The sequence below is a fragment of the Monodon monoceros genome, unplaced genomic scaffold (genome assembly GCF_005190385.1).
Source record: "Monodon monoceros isolate NGI ecotype Baffin Bay Population unplaced genomic scaffold, NGI_Narwhal_1 Super_Scaffold_7, whole genome shotgun sequence".
Classification (NCBI taxonomy): domain Eukaryota; kingdom Metazoa; phylum Chordata; class Mammalia; order Artiodactyla; family Monodontidae; genus Monodon; species Monodon monoceros.
The window spans coordinates 70875003-70892068 of NW_021703784.1; positions in this window are offsets into that span (position 1 = coordinate 70875003).

The following is a 17066-nucleotide window of genomic DNA, read 5'->3' on the forward strand; positions in this document are numbered from 1 at the left end:
CACACAGTCTCCCCAGGCCCTCAGAGAATGAATATGTTACTTAAAGTCTGGCTCTCTCTTTTGCACTGTTCTGCCCCCTGCTTTGGGAGGAGGTGCTTCGGGGTCAGTCACCTCTGCAGCACCCTCAGACTGCTTCAGCCACTTCTTACAGCCCTTCTGATGATGGGGGGGGAGGGTCGCTGCTGGTTCCACTATTGCAAAACCCTGGCCGTTAGAAAGCATCTCTTCCTCGGGAACCATACAAGTGCCCTGGCAAATCCTGCCCCAGAAGAGCAGCTCAGCTCTTCTGCCCCCAAAGGTATGGGGGCTTTGTTGTTGTTGTTGTTTATGTCTAGAGGAAGGGTCCCTTCAGCTCTTGACCCTGAGAGGCCTTTGCCTGAACCCTGAGGTCTGTTCTCCTAGACCTTGGGCTGTGATTATTCCCTGTTCCCAGGGCTGGACCCCTCCTGGGGAAGTTCCAGCTTCTGGTTTTTCTTTCCTAGAGGGAGGTGGCGCAAGGCTTTGTCCACTGTGAGCCCAGCCCTTCCCTCATCAGCCTGCCAACCCCTGAGCTGCCAGCCCTCCAGCCCACAGTCTCTCCAGCCCCACGGCCGCTGGCTGCTGGAGTCAGGCAGGGAAAGGGCTGATGGATCAGACAGCAGGTGCAAGAGGAACTCCATGTTGAGCCTCCGGCAGCTGGCACTGGGCCTGGCTTTCATCTGCCTGCCCTCCTGCCCTCACCCCTGCCTCAGCAGGCACTCATCCAGACAGAGCTGGGGAGGACTTCCAGATGGGGTGACGGAACAGCTTTACCCCCAAGGCCAGGAGAAATCCCTGTTTCTTGGGATGACTTTAGTTCTTCCTGTGCGCTAGAGGCTCAGGCTGCAGACTCCATAGCACCTTTGGCGCTGCCCTGAAACTTACCACAAGCAACTCCCTTGGACCTGCCCTCTGGAAGTCAACAAGGTGCAAAGGACAAAGCACAGGCCTAGGCGTTCAGAGGCCCAGGCTCCTCACTTTGCTATAAACTTGCTCTGTGACCTTAGGCAAGTCACTTCCCCTACTTGAGTACTGATCTTCCCACCCACAAAGGGCGTGTGTGGGTTTCTGAAGGATCTTGAGGCCAGTGGTATCCAAGCCTCTTTCTATCCCTGACTTTTCATTTCTCAGAACCCTCTGACTTGAGATTTCCTCTGAATTTCAAGTCTAAGTGGGAGGCAAGAGAGTGGAGAAGAAGAAAGGAAGGGTCACTTCTTCCGTCTCTACCCTCCATTTCTAGCCTAGGACCAAGACCACCAGGAAGTTACCAGCATACAGGGCTTGAGATGCTGAAAGGCCCATCCACCCCCCAAATATCCTCTCTGCCCCTGTTGATTCAATAACTGCAGTCACTCCTTTGGGGACACATGGTCTCCAGAAGTCACCTGTGAATATTTAAATTTGGCATCTGGGAAGTGAGTTGAATAAACTCGTTCTTATCGTTTAACTCCCATTAGATTGAATTTTCTTCCCGTGGAGCAGATCCTTGAAGGAGCACATAGATAGACTCTATTAAGGATTTTTTTTAAAAGAAAAAGAGAGGAAGAAATAATGTAGGCAGGCCCGGGATGGCTCCAAATGTTAGGGCACAGAGTGTCCAGGGGCTGTGACGTAGAGATGCCCGTGCACAAATAGAACCTGTTTCCTGATTGTGCCAATGACAGGCTCTGTCGTGTTGCATTGAACAGGGCAAGCTGGAGCCAGCTGCAGGGCTGGGGAAAGGAGGCTGAGCTGCAGTGATGGCAAGACCCCTGTCCACCATGAGCCCTCAACCTGACCAAGCTGGGGAAGCTTGGCACTGCCCTTATGGTCCACCTCTGAGTGAGGTGAGCTTTGCAGCCCTTCAGGAGTGGAGTGTGGCAAAAGCATCTCCCCACAGTAGCCCTGTCCAAGAGACACAAAGTGCCCTTCCTCTGATGTTTGCCCATTGTAGCTTCTGGAGTGCAAAGCCAACTAGGCAAAAGTGGGTGGTGTCAGAGTAGCTGAAGGTGGAACTGAGGGTAGCTGCCAGGGAACAGGGAGGGTTTAGATGCATCCACTTACAATCTCCCCCTGGGACCCTTCGCCTCAGAAGCCACTGGCTAATAGCCTTCCCCATCACTCTCAATTGTCAGGGCTTTGGTCTTTCTGGTTCTTCTGTCTCTGTTGCCCCCCACCTTTTATCCTGCAAGACTTAGCTCAGGCATCATCTCTCCGAAGCCTCCTATGAGGGAGTGGATAAAGGAATGAATATGCATAGTCCCTCAGACCCAGAACTATCCTCAATCTATCCAAGCACCTTCCATAATCTGTGAGTCAGCACCCTTTAGCTCAAAAGAGCTCCAGGAGGCCCAAAAGATGCCCAGGGAAAGTTGCAACCGATTACGTGTTGTCTCCTGGACTTGAGGGGCTGATCAGGATTGGGGTGGATGCACCCTACCCAGAGAGGCTCTGGGTGTAAAGACCAAAGGAGAGGGCTCAGGCACACTGCCTGGGCAAGTGGCTTTCCCTCCCTGGGCCTCTTTATCTGGAAAATGACTGAAGAACATTGAGACCCATCCAGCTATACTGCGCTCCCTCCCACCACCCCCAAGCCTGCTTCCTGAAGCAGAGAGAGGCTGACTCAGTGGTTTCAGAATGCAAAGACTTGTCACTTGCAAGGTCACTGGAAGTGATGCTGTTCATTCAGTGCTGAAAGGCATTCCTATTTAAAATCTTCCTCCTGAGGAGAAGAAACAGCTTCACAAAATGGGAAATGGAGCTGGTGCTCTGTGGTTGGCAGCTTCTGACACGTTCCCAGTGACCCCTGCCTCCTGGGATTCCCTCCTTGGGTGATTCCCTCCCCTACTGGCTTGCTTCCAGCAAATAGAATATGGCTGTGGTGATGGGATGTTGTTTCCGTATTAGGATATAGAAGACTGTGAATTCCGTCTTACTGGACTCTTTCTCCATTGTCTTCTTGGCTTGCTTGTGTTGATGAAGCAAACTGTCATGCTGGGGAGATCTATGTGGCATGAGCTGAGGGCAGCCTCTGGCCAACAGCCAGTGAGAAACTAAGGTCCTTAGTCCTACAGCCTTCGAGGAACTGACATCATGGCATCATTATGCCACCAACCATGTGAGTGAACTTGGAAGCGTATCCTCCCCGAGTTGAGCCTTGACATGACCACAGTCTACCCAGCATCTTGATGGAAGCCTGTAAGAGACTCTGAAGTAGAGGACTGAGTGAAACTGTCTGGATCACTGACCCATAGAAATTGCTGTTGTTTTAAGCCTCTGAGATTTGGGATAATTTGTTGCACAGCAAGAGATAGCTAATACATGCTCCTAGGGTTTTGGAGAGCCATGGACGGAAGTCCTAAAACCAAAGGTATCCTAAAAATTAGGAAGTGCCTCCACCAATATCAGAGAGGCAGGTGGAACATCATATGGTGTCACTAAGTGATCTCAGACATGTTACTGTCCCCCTCCCTGTCTCAGTTTCTTTATAAGGGGCTTGGGTTAGCACAATGGTTTTGGTGAATCACAGCTTCAAGGTTTCAGGGACCACTGTCTTCCTCCACTTTAGTAACTTTGCTTTCTGTATCTATTGACTGAAAGATACAAAAATGGCAAATAGCTACTCTAAATACGGCGATGCTGTAACCAACTTTATTAGACCAGTAACATTTCCGTACATTTGAGAATTTGTCATCCCTTTTACTGATTTAATCTGCAGGTCTAAGCAAGCAGGGAATGGCTGTGCATAGAGGGGGTTCTCATTGAGAACAGCTAAGACAGGCCACTTTGGATCTTGCCGATGTACCGATGGTGAAGTAAAGTTAGGGCAGGGATGCTGCAGTCAGATGGCCTTGGGTTCACATCCCAGGTCTGCCCCTTCCCAGCTGTGTGCCCTTCAGGGCTTTCTCTCGTAAGTCCTCAGTTTCTTCACCTCTGAAGTGGCGATTGGGGATCATAAAACTTACCCCACAGTGTTGATATAAGAATTAAATTTGATAATGAACAGAACATACTGTACTTAGGAGCTAGTTAGTTCTCAGTAGTGACACCTAACTCTAATGAGCATTTATCACTGCATCATTACTGACATATTAATGTACCAAGCTGACATTTATTGAGTGTTTACTATGTTCAAGGCACGGAGCCAAACTCTTGGTGTGGTGTTTCAGATGCCAATCGATAGAACTTACAGTCTGCAGGGTGGCCCTGTCTGTCCTCATCTCTTTGAGGTAAAGCAGACAGTTTTGTCCCCTGGATGCTTTGAGTCACTTGGATAGGCCACCCTATAGAGGACACTGAGGTGTCTGCTCTCAGGAGTCTGTCACACAGTCAGTGCTCTCCTGGGCCCAGCATCTTTTCTGTTCTCCAAGGGTCTGCTTTACCCTGGGCAGGGTGGGCAGTGTCTAGGAGGCTCCCCTGCCCAGTCAGGAGAAGTGGTGAGGGAGGGTCCCTGGGACAGTGAAGGCCCAGGGCCTCCATCCCTTCCCCAGAGACCACACCTTCATTGAAGCCCCATGTGCACATCTCCAACCCTGGACTCCACAGTGGTATCTTAAGCCCCTACAGGGGTGGGCAGGGATGAAGGAGGGTATTCTATAGTCTGAAATTGTGGTACCTTTTTTCTCTCTGCTGTCACTTCTAATAATATCTTTCTTTGAAAGGAAAGGGGCCCTTCCACATTATGACATGGAAAAGGTAGAGATTCTGGTTTCAGATGGAGTAGTGCTTAATTCTAGCTTCACCATTCACAGACTGATATGAGCAACTTATATCACTTTGCTACGTTTAGTTTTCATCTGTGAAATAAGGGTCACAGTCCCTGCCTTTCAGAAGGTCAACTTGTGAGGCAAAGCGGTGGCCTGTACGTCAGGAGTTAAAATGAGATGCACAGAGTAGGTGCTTGGTACGTGACAGAGAATCATCTGGGCTTGATTCTCAGCTCTTTCCTGTGAGATCAGAGATGACATACTAGAACTAGCTCACAGTGTTGGGGCATACTATGTACTGGATAAATGTTAACTATTGTGATCGTAATGTTTTTATGAAGATAGCTTTTCTCCCCCCGAAGTCATGCCTGACTTCCAAGACTTTCCCACTACCTCATGAAAGGGACGCTGGATCCACAGGTGGGCTGGAACATACATTTTTTTTTCTCCCGTAGTACCAGAACTCCAATATTAAGCTGGGCACATATGGGTGCTGCTAAATACTATACTTCCCAGCTCGCCTTGTAGCTAAATGTGGACAGTTTACTAAGTTTACTAAGTTACATATCAGCAGACGCTTAAAGGGAGGAGCCGCACTCTCTTTGTTACTTCCTCGATCCAGCTGCCTGGAATTTTGATGTGATGGCTTTAGATCTCGCAGACATCTTGGACTACAAGGATAAAAACCATACCCCAGGGAAGAAAGAGGGTAAACTGGAAGGAGCCTAACCGCCTCATGTGTCTCCATAAAAGGTCTGTCTACATCCAGACTTCTTTTTATAAGAATAAACCTCTGTCTCATTTAAACCACTGCTCTTTTGACTTTCTCTGTTATATTTAGCAAAACCTCATCTCAATGGATACAAATAGAAAGGCTTTCCTTTCCAAATAGTTAAAAACCTTGTCTTCCAGGAATTTATTCAAAGAGTATAATCATATAATGCTTAAAGTCATGTGGACAAAGACACTCCATATAATTTTTTTTATTATTGCAAAGAAAATGGATATAATCTACATTTCCGCCAGTAGAGGAGAGGTTAGATGTAAGATGGTTACAGAATGGAACAGTGGAGAGGACCTTCAAGACGGCGGAGGAGTAAGACGTGGAGATCATCTTCCTCCCCACAGATACATCAAAACTACATCTACATGTGGAACAACTCCTACAGAATATCTACTGAATGCTGACAGAAGACCTCAGACTTCCCAAAAGGCAAGAAACTCCCCACGTACCTGGCCGTGTGGCTGACAGGTCTTGGTGCTCCAGCTGGGTGTCAGGCCTGAGCCTCTGAGGTGGCAGAGACGAGTTCAGGACATTGGACCACCAGAGACCTCCTGGCCCCATGTAATATCAATTGGCAAGAACTCTCCCAGATATCTCTGTACCAATGCTAAGACCCAGCTCCACTCAACAACCAGCAAGCTATAGTGCTGGGCACCCCATGCCAAACAACTAGCAAGACAGGGAGACAACCCCACGCATTAGCAGAGAGGCTGCCTAAAATCAAATAAGTTCACAGACACCCCAAAACACATCACCAGACACGGTCCTGCCCACCAGAAAGACAAGATCCAGCCTCATCCACCAGAACACAGGCACCAGTCCCCTCTACCAGGAAGCCTACACAACCCACTGAAACAACCTTACCCACTGGGGGCAGACACCAAAAACAATGAGAACTATGAACCTGCAGCCTGCGAAAAGGAGACCCCAGACACAATAAGTAAAGCAAAGTGACAAGACAGAGATATATGCAGCAGATGAAGGAGTAAGATAAAAAAACTACCAGACCAAACAAGTGGAGAGGAAATAGGCAGTCTACCTGAAAAAGAATTCAGAGTAATGATGGTAAAGATGATCCCAAATTTTGGAAATAGGATAGAGAGAATACAAGAAACGTTTAACAAGGACCTAGAAGAATTAAAGAGCAAACAAACAATGATGAACAACACAATAAATGAAATTAAAAATTCCCTAGAAGGAATCAATAGCAGAATAACTGATGCAGAAGAACGGATAAGTGACCTGGAAGATAAAATAGTGGAAATAACTACCGCAGAGCAGAATAAAGAAAAAAGAATGAAAAGAATTGAGGACAGTCTCAGAGACCTCTGGGGCAACTTTAAATGCACCACCGTGTGAATTATAGGGGTCCCAGAAGAAGAAGAGAAAAAGAAAGTGACTGAGAAAATATTTGAAGAGATTATAGTTGAAGACTTCCCTAATATGGGAAAGGAAACAGTCAGTCAAGTCCAGGAAGCACAGAGAGTCCCATACAGGAAAAATCCAAGGAGAAACACACCACGACACATATTAATCAAAGTATCAAAAATTAAATACAAAGAAAAAATATTAAAAACAGCAAGGGAAAAGCAACAAATTACATACAAGGGAATCCCCATAACATTAACAGCTGATCTTTCAGCAGAAATTCTGCAAGACAGAAGGGAGTGGCAGGACATATTTAAAGTGATAAAAGGGAAAAACCTACAACAAAGATTACTCTACCCAGCAAAGATCTCATTCAGATTCGATGGAGAAATTAAAACCTTTACAGACAAGCAAAACCTAAGAGAATTCAGCACCACCAAACCAGCTTTACAACAAATGCTAAAGGAACTTCTCTAGGCAGGAAACACAAGAGAAGGAAAAGACCTACAGTAACAAACCCAAAATAATTAAGAAAATGGTAATAGTAATGTACATATCAATAATTACCTTAAATGTAAACGGATTAAATGCTCCAACCAAAAGACATAGAGTGGCTAAATGGATACAAAAACAAGACGTGTATATATGCTGTCTACAAGAGACCCACTTCAGACCTAGGGACACATACAGACTGAAAGTGAGGGGATGGAAAAAGATATCCTACGCAAATGGAAATCAAAGGAAAGCTGGAGTAGCAATTCTCATATCAGACATAATTGACTTTAAAATAAAGAATGTTACTAGAGACAAAGAAGGACACCACATAATGATCAAGGGATCAATCCAAGAAGAAGATATAACAATTTGTAAATATTTATACACCCAGCATAGGAGCACCTCAATACATAGGGCAAATGCTAACAGCCATAAAAGGGGAAATAGACAATAACACAATAATAGTAGGGAACTTTAACACCCCACTTTCACCAATGGACAGATCATCCAAGATGAAAATAAATAAGGAAACAAGCTTTAAATGACACATTAAATAAGATGGACTTAATTGATATGTATAGGACATTCCATCCAAAAACAACAGAATACACTTTCTTCTTAAGTGCTCATGGAACATTCTGCAGGATAGATCATATCTTGGGTCACAAATCAAGCCTTGATAAATTTAAGAAAATTGAAATCATACCAAGTATCTTTTCTGACCCCAATGCTGTGAGACTAGATATCAATAACAGGAAAAAATCTGTAAAAAATACAAACACATGGAGGCTAAACAATAAGCTACTAAATAACCATGAGATCACTGAAGAAATGAAAGAGGAAATAAAAAAATACCTAGAAACAAATGACAATGAAAACATGATGACCCAAAACCTATGGGATGCAGCAAAAGCAGATCTAAGAGGGAAGTTTATAGCAATACAATCCTACCTCAAGAAAAAAGAAACATCTCAAATAAAGGTGCTAACCTTACACCTAAAGCAATTAGAGAAAGAAGAAGAAGAAGAACAAAAAAACCCAAAGTTAGCACAAGGAAAGAAATCATAGAGATCAGATCAGAAATAAATGAAAAAGAAATGAAGGAAACGATAGCAAAGATCAATAAAACTAAAACCTGGTTCTTTGAGAAGATAAACAAAATTGATAAATCATTAGCCAGACTCATCTAGAAAAAAAAGAAGACTCAAATCAACAGAATTAGAAATGAAAAAGGAGAAGTAACAGCTTAACACTGCAGAAATACAAAGGATCATAAGAGATTACTACAAGCAACTATATGTCAATAAAGTGAACAACCTGGAAATAATGAACAAATTCTTAGAAAAGCACACCTTCCAAGACTGAACCAGGAAGAAATAGAAAATATAAACAGACCAATCACAAGCACTGAAATTGAAACTGTGATTAAAAATCTTCCAACAGGGCTTCCCCAATGCAGGGGACATGGGTTTGTGCCCCGGTCCGGGAAGATCCCACATGCCGCGGAGCGGCTAGGTCCGTGAGCCATGGCTGCTGAGCCTGCACGTCCGGAGCCTGTGCTCTGCAACGGGAGAGGCCACAACAGTGAGAGGCTCGTGTACAGGAAAAAAAAAAAAAAAAAAAATCTTCCAACAAACAAAAGCCCAGGACCAGATGGCTTCACAGGTGAAGTCTATGAAACATTTAGAGAAGAGCTAACACCTATCCTTCTCAAGCTCTTCCAAAATATAGCAGAGGGAGGAACACTCCCAAACTCATTCTATGAGGCCACCATATCACCCTGATACCAAAACCAGAGAAAGATTTCACAAAATAAGAAAACTACAGGCCAATATCACTGATGAACATAGATGCAAAAATCCTCACAAAATACTGGCAAACAGAATCCAACAACACATTGAAAGGATCATACACCATGATCCAGTGGGGTTTATCCCAGGAATGCAAGGATTCTTCAATATACACAAGTCAATCAATGTGATACACCATATTAACAAATTGAAGGAGAAAAATCACATGATTATCTCAATAGATGCAGAAAAAGCTTTCGACAAAATTCAACTCCCATTTATGATAAAAACCCTCCAGAAAGTAGGCATAGAGGGAACTTAACCTCAGCATAATAAAGGCCATATATGACAAACCCACAGCCAACATCATTCTCCATTGGTGAAAAACTGAAACCATTTCCACTAAGATCAGGAACAAGACAAGGTTGCCCACTCTCACCACTATTATTCAACATAGTTTTGGAAGTTTTAGCCACAGCAATCAGAGAAGAAAAAGAAATAACAGGAATCAAAATCAGAAAAGAAATGGCCATCATCAGAAAATCTACAAACAATAAATGCTGGAGAGGGTGTGGAGTAAAGGGAACCCTCTTGCACTGTTGGTGGGAATGTAAGTTGATAGAGCCACTATGGAGAACAGTATAGAGGTTCTCAGAAAACTAAAAATAGAACTACCATATGACCCAGCAATCGTGCTACTGGGCATATACCTTGAGAAAACCATAATTCAATAAGAGTCATGTACCACAATGTTCATTACAGCTGTATTTACAATAGCCAGGACATGGAAGTAACTTAAGTGTCCATTGACAGATGAATGGTTAAAGAAGTTGTGGCATATATATACAATGGAATATTACTCAACCATAAAAAGAAACGAAACTGAGTTATTTATAGTGAGGTGGATGGTCCTAGAGACTGTCATACAGAGTGAAGTAAGTCAGAAAGAGAAAAACAAATACCTTATGCTAACACATATATATGGAATCTAAAACAGAAAAAAAATGGCTTTGAAGAACCTAGGGCCAGGACAGGAATAAAGATGCAGACATAGAGAATGGACTTGATGACACGGGGAGGGGGAAGGGTAAGCTGTGACAAAGTGAGGGAGTGGCATGGACATATGTACACTACCGAATGTAAAATAGATAGCTAGTGGGAAGCAGCCGCATAGGACAGGGAGATCAGCTCAGTGCTCTGTGACCACCTAGAGGGGTGGGATAGGGAGGGTGGGAGGGAGACTCAAGAGGGAGGAGATATGGGTTGTATGTATATATATAGCTGATTCACTTTGTTATACAGCAGAAACTAACACACCATTGTAAAGCAATTGTACTCCAATAAAGAGGTTAAGAAAATTCATGTTTAGATATGCAATTAGTTTTCTGTTGTATAATAAACTACCCCAAAATTTAGTGGCTCAAAAGTAACATTTACTGTCCGCCAGTTTCTGAGTGTCAGTGATCGTGAGCGGCGTGGCTGGTGGTTCTGGCTCAGGGCCTCTCAGGAGGCTGCTGTCTAGATGTCAGGCAGGCTGTGTTCATGTGAAGGCTGAACAGGGGCTGGAGGAGCCACTTCTAAGATGATTCGCTCACCCTCACAAGTTAGTGCTGATGGTTGGAGGGGCCTCAGTTCCTTGTCACGTGCACCTCTCTAAAAGACTGCCTGAGTGTCCTCACGACATGGTAGGTACTTCCTCCAAAGCAAGTAAGTCGAGGAAGAGCAAGCAGAAGCCCCAGTGTGTTTTGTGGTCTAGCTTCAGAAGCCACACAACGTCAGGTCTGCAGCATCCTATCTGTTACACAGGTCAGTCCTGTGTAGGGTGAGAGAGGGCTACACAAGGACTCGATTACTAGGAGGCACAGATCACCAGGGCTGTCTTGGAGACTGGCTACCATAGTAGGCAACTAATGAAAATCTATTTTTAAAATGACATGAAATTGGCATTATTTCAGAAAATTTGAGATGTGATCACCAAAAAACAGAACAGTCTACTGAGCTATTTTTTGTTTAAGGTCATGTCGGCTCCTATTGTCAAAGGAGGGGGGCGCCCAGGCTTTGCCTTCATTCCAGACCTGGGGTTAATTCACTCAGAATTTCACTGGTTGTGCTTTGACACATCACTTAATCTTCCTGTACCTCCGATTCCTCACTGTAACGTGGAGAGTAACAATAGCCGCCTTCCTGGGTGTTCTTAGGGTTAAAGGTGAACAGTCCCCATAGCAGCTGGTAGCCACTCCAGAACGTAGCAGTGAAGGGGTTGAATCCTGGTGTTACCAGTTATTGGCCACTTAACTTTGGGCAAGTTTCTTCACCTCTCTGTGGCTCTCTGCGTCTGTAAAATGGCAATAATAATATTCTCTGCCTCACAAGGTTGTGATGAAGATTGAATGAGTTAATTCTTATAAAGTGCTTAGCACTGTGTCTGGCACATTCTAAGTGCTGTGTTGGTATTTGTGAAATAAAACATAGTCTAGGTATATAGTAGGTATTTAATAGTGGGTAGCTGTTTCCACTCTGTCCAGGCTTGTGTCCCATAACAAAGACTGAAGGTTATCAGAACATAATGGAAAAAAATACCCTGGTTGAGTAAGATCCCTTTAGAATGTGGGGTGGGAGCCTCCCTGGATGTCTAATATGTTTGCTATTCCTTGGCTTTTCACAGCCTCAGATTTACCCAGGCTCCCTTCCTATTTTTAAATTTGTCTTTACTTTTCCACGGTTGGATGAACAGCTGTAGCCCCTGGCCCCAGGGTCCCCGAGGCTCTGAGCATTTATGAGTCATTCATCATAGGATGGGAATGAATGAATTTTGCTAACCAAAAGGTGAGCCCGCCACCTGAACTTGTGACCTGAAAGCCACAGAAAGAAAATGCAGTTCCCTTTTAGAGTGTCTCCGTTAGCCCAGCTCTTGTTCCCAAACGTCAATTGGCAGAAAGGCCTCCACGAGGCCCCTTCTGCTCAAGTACCATGTTGAGTTGGCGGTTGCCGGTTTTGGAGCAGCGAGGAGCAAAAAGGAGCTTGGAGGAACCAACTCTGAGAACGGTCGCTAACGTCCACAGCTGGCTTATTCTGAGCCAGATCCTGTCAGAGCTCGTTTAGTGCTCACAATCATCCTGAGGTCATTTTGTCATCATCCTAATTTTACAGATAGGGAATCGGAGGCACCAAGAAGTTAAGTAACTTGCACAAGAACACGCACTTGGGAAGTGGTGGAGGCAGGATCCAAACACATGCAGCCTGGCTCCAGAGCCCAGGCCCCGAGCACTCTATGTGCCACCCTGGTGGCTCCAGTCTCTCCAGGCCAACCCCGTTCCCCATGTGGCTCCTCTGGATACGAGGACAACAGATCTAGGCAGCTCCCCGGTTCTTTTTCACACACGGTCTGCTGATGGCTATGGTCACATCATGTACTTCTACAAAACCAGGCCCCTGAAAGTTCTCCCAACTCCCAGTGGGGAGGGTACAGACTTTAGGAAGTAGGCAGACTCAGATTTGAACCCTAGCTTCTTTGGACAGTTCCCTTACATAACCTCTCGGAGCCTCAACGTCCCTTTCTATAAACGGGATGATTAAGCCGACTCTGGAGAGGTGTGGTTACAATTAAGTGAGAAAAGGGGAAAGGGGGATAAATTAGGAAGTTTGGGATTAACATATATACACTACTCTATGTAAAATAGATAACAAACAAGGACCTATTGTATAGCACTGGGAACTACACTTAATATTTTGTAATAACCTGTAAGGGAAAATAATCTGAAAAAGAATATATAAATATATATGTACATGTGTATGTATGTATAACTGAATCACTTTGCTGTATAGCTGAAACTAACACGATATAAATCAACTATACTTCAATAATTTAAAAAACCTTTTTTTAAAAACATTTATTTATTTTATTTTTGGCTGTGTTGGGTCCTCATTGCCTCACTCGGGCTTTTCTCTAGTTGCGGAGAGCAGGGGCTGCTCTTCATTGTGGTGTGCAGGCCGCTCATTGCAGGGGCTTCTCTTGTTGCGGAGCATGGGCTCTAGACGTGTGGGCTTCGGTAGTTGTGGCTCGTGGGCTCTAGAGCTCAGGCTCTGTAGTTGTGGCGCACAGGCTTAGTTGCTCCGCGACATGTGGGATCTTCCCGGACCAGGGCTTGAACCCGTGTCCCCTGCATCGGGCAGGCGTATTCTTAACCACTGCGCCACAAGGGAAGCCCATAAAAAAAACTTTAAAAGTTATAATTCTGATAAAAAACATATTAAATCAGATCCATTGTTAAAAAAAAAAAGTAAATGAGAAAATATATGTATTGTGTTGAAATACAGGAAGTACTCAATAAATGTTTCTCCCTGTTCCTACCCGCTCCCATAAGTAGTGTGAAACTTTACTTAATTAAAAAAAAATCACGGGACTTCCCTGGTGGCACAGTGGTTAAAAATCCGCCTGCCAATGCAGGGGACACGGGCTCGAGCCCTGGTCCGAGAAGATCCTACATGCTGTGGACAGCTAAGCCCGTGCACCACAACTACTGAACCTGCGCTCTAGAGCCCACAAGCCACAACCACTGAGCCCGCGAGCCACAACTACTGAAGCCCACGTGCCTAGAGCCCATGCCCCGCAACAAGAGAGGCCACCACAATGAGAAGCCCATGTGCCGCAACGAAGAGTAGCCCCCTCTCGCTGCAACTAGAGAAAGCCCGCGCACAGCAACGAAGACCCAACGCAGCCAAATATAAAGTAAAAATAAATAAATAAATCACAAATCCATTTATTTATTTCACAGACATTTACTCCTACCTGTCCATCCCCATTTTATCCTGTTACATTCATTCATCTATCCATCTGCCTGTCCATTCATCCTTCTATCCATCTGTTTGCTCATCCACACATTCATTCACTCAAATATTGATTGAGCTACCACTGTCTGCTGTGTTCCAAAGATGGAAAGCTGGGGTCCTTACTCTCAAGTAGCTCATAATCCAGGTTCAACCTATGCTGTTGTGTGTCACGTCACATTCAGATGTACAAAGCTTTGCTCAGCCAGGTTTAATTCACTAGGTTGACAGTTCTGTTATTAAAGAAGATTTTCCCTAAGGTTTTTCCTCATTTAGTAGCAAGCTACTATGGTTAAACCATTAGTTTAACCTCTCATCATGTTCAAATCTGTTCTGTTGAAACAAATCCACAATTAACATCTGTCTATAGTCCATCCATTTTATTTGAGCCATACAGCCCAGCCAACATGCTCTGACCACCTCTGGGTTGTTACATGTCTTAGAGGGCAGAGCCAGCACCCTAGGCAGACAAAGCTGCCTTTAGCACCTGGGTTGGGTGATTTCTCCAGAACTGCTTTAACCTCATCTAACTGGCCTCAACAGTGAGCAGCTAATGAAGTGGAACCACTTTGAAAGCACCATAAATAAAAGGCCGGGAACCTGAGACTGAAGTGAACCAGAGGTTACAGTAATAATGATGAATTGTTTCTCCTAGAGAGGGTTTTTGTTGTTATTGGGTTTTTTAAAAGGAGCTAGTTAGCATCTCTCAACCATGATGACCCCGCATGGGGGTAAAGGTGGGAGATGGTAGGGATTCTGTTTGCAGTTGGTGAGGTCTGATAGATTTTGGGTGGGAGAAGAGTCATGAGTCATTTCTAAGGAGCTGTGAACAGTGCCTGGCACTGAAATAGCTGCTGAGTCCGTGAAGGCATGCTTTCCAGAGTGGAGCAGAATGAATCTGGAGTTTGGAATGAGATGTAGCTCGGTATCTTGAAACTGGGCATGTACACAGCTTAACCTTGCTCAACCTTGATTTCTACATCTATTAAATAGGGATGAGCATTGCCCACCTTTCGGGGCTGTTGTGTGGACTAAATGAGATAACATACTGTTTACGTTTTATCCCCAGTATTGGCCTGGGCCTGAAACGTTGTGGAACATATCATATACTGTCCTTTTGCCCTGTAAACACTCATCTTAGACATTCTATTGGAATGTAAGTTCACTGCATAAGATAGGTTCTGTTTATTTCCATGTCCCCTAGATGAGTTTCTGGCTTACAGTAGGTGCTTAAATCTCAAATAAAGATGACACAGTTTGCTTTTCTTTTCTTCTCTGTGGTAGATTAACTGTATCAATGGGCCCAACTCTTCACACACACACACACACACATAGAGTATCCATGCCCTTTGCCATGTGTCTTTGTATTTTCTTTCACTAAAGAATCACTTACTTGCTTCTACGGCTGGACCTGTGCCATGTTTTGGCCAACGGGATATTAGATGTGACACATGCAGAGGCTTGAAAAGATAACTCCACTCTTGCTCTTGCTCCTATTCCATTGCCATGAGAAGATGCTCAGGCTAGCCTGGTGGAGGGTGAGAGGCATGTAGAGAAGAGTTGAGTCATCTGACAATCATCTATCCATCATGAGAGGGAGCTGGGCTACTGCCAGCACTGCCCAGCCAAGCCCAGCCTAAATCAAAGACCCACAGACTCATGAGCGAAATAAATGCTTATTGTTTTCAGCAACAAACATTTGGGGTACTTTGTTACACAGCATCATTGTAGCAATAAATAGCTGATACACCCCTCTTTGATTAATATCCGGGATAGATCTTAAAAAAGGGGCCAGGAGAAATAATGAAATACTTCTTGTCATTTTTTTTTCCTTTTTATCACCTCTGGGAAAATGTTTGATTGGGGCAAGCTGGCATTAAATGATCATTGCTTAAATGATTTGAAGCACCATGAATTGGAAAGTCTCAGCCATCTCTATTGAGTTGTCTCTCTTAGATAGAGTGCAGTCAGCTGGAATAATAATGTTAATAATAGTAAAATCTTACCCCCACATCACTTTAATACTTAAAAAACTTTCAGATGCTTTCTCTAAATTACTCTGATTTTCTCAGGAACACTATTCCTGATAGGTAAGGTGACTCAGGCAGGGTCACACAGCTAGCAAATCGTAGAAAGAACTCTTGATAGAAGGTGTATTCATTTTCTGTGGCTGCTGTAACAAATTAATACAAACTTAGTGGCTTAAAACTACACAGATGTATGGTGTTACAGTTCTATAGGTTAGAAGTCTGACAGTCTCAAAATCAAGGTGTCAACGAGGGCTGCATTTTTTTCTGGAGGATATAGAGGCAATCTGTTTCCTAGTTGTTTCCAGCTTCTAGATGCTGCCCATGTTCCTTGGTTCCTCCCTCTTCTAAGCCAGCAACATTGCATCTCTCTGGTCATTCATTTATAGACATATCTCTCTGACTGACTACAGTCAGGAAAGTTCCTCCACTTTTAAGGATTCACACAATTAGATTGGGCTCACCTGGAAATCCTGGATACTCTCCCATGTCAAGGTCCTTCACCTCTATCACATTTGCAAAGTCCCTTTTGCATGTAAAGTAGCATATTCACAGGTTCCAGCAACTAGAACATCTTTGCAGGACCACTATTTTGCCTGCCATGCAAAGGGTCATCTACATTTCCAGTAACTCATTTCGTCAGGATTTGGCAGGCTACTGCCCGCCCCCCTTTCTTCTTCATTTTTTTTTCTGGACAATGGTGCAGTAGCTATAGTTCCACAACTCCAGTGGTTGTAAAATCTCAGCGTTTGGCCAAGTGGAAGAAAAAACGGTAAGCACTCCGCAAAACAGATCTTGAGACAGAGTTGTCTTTGAGTACTTGGAGTCCAAGATATTTTATATTCCTATAAAATCACTTAGTGTTAGCTACAGACATGTTTCTGATTAAAATAGTCCAAAGGGTATGTTCCTTCTGCATATATTGCTTACTCATCCCTCTTAGTGTAAAGGGACCAGACTTGTAGTAGAAATGGATTTATTTGATGGTAGGGTAGCAGCAGCAGAAATTACTTCATGCAAATGAAGCCTGACAGTGTGACTTCATGAATAAGAAATGAGCCAGCATCTCCTC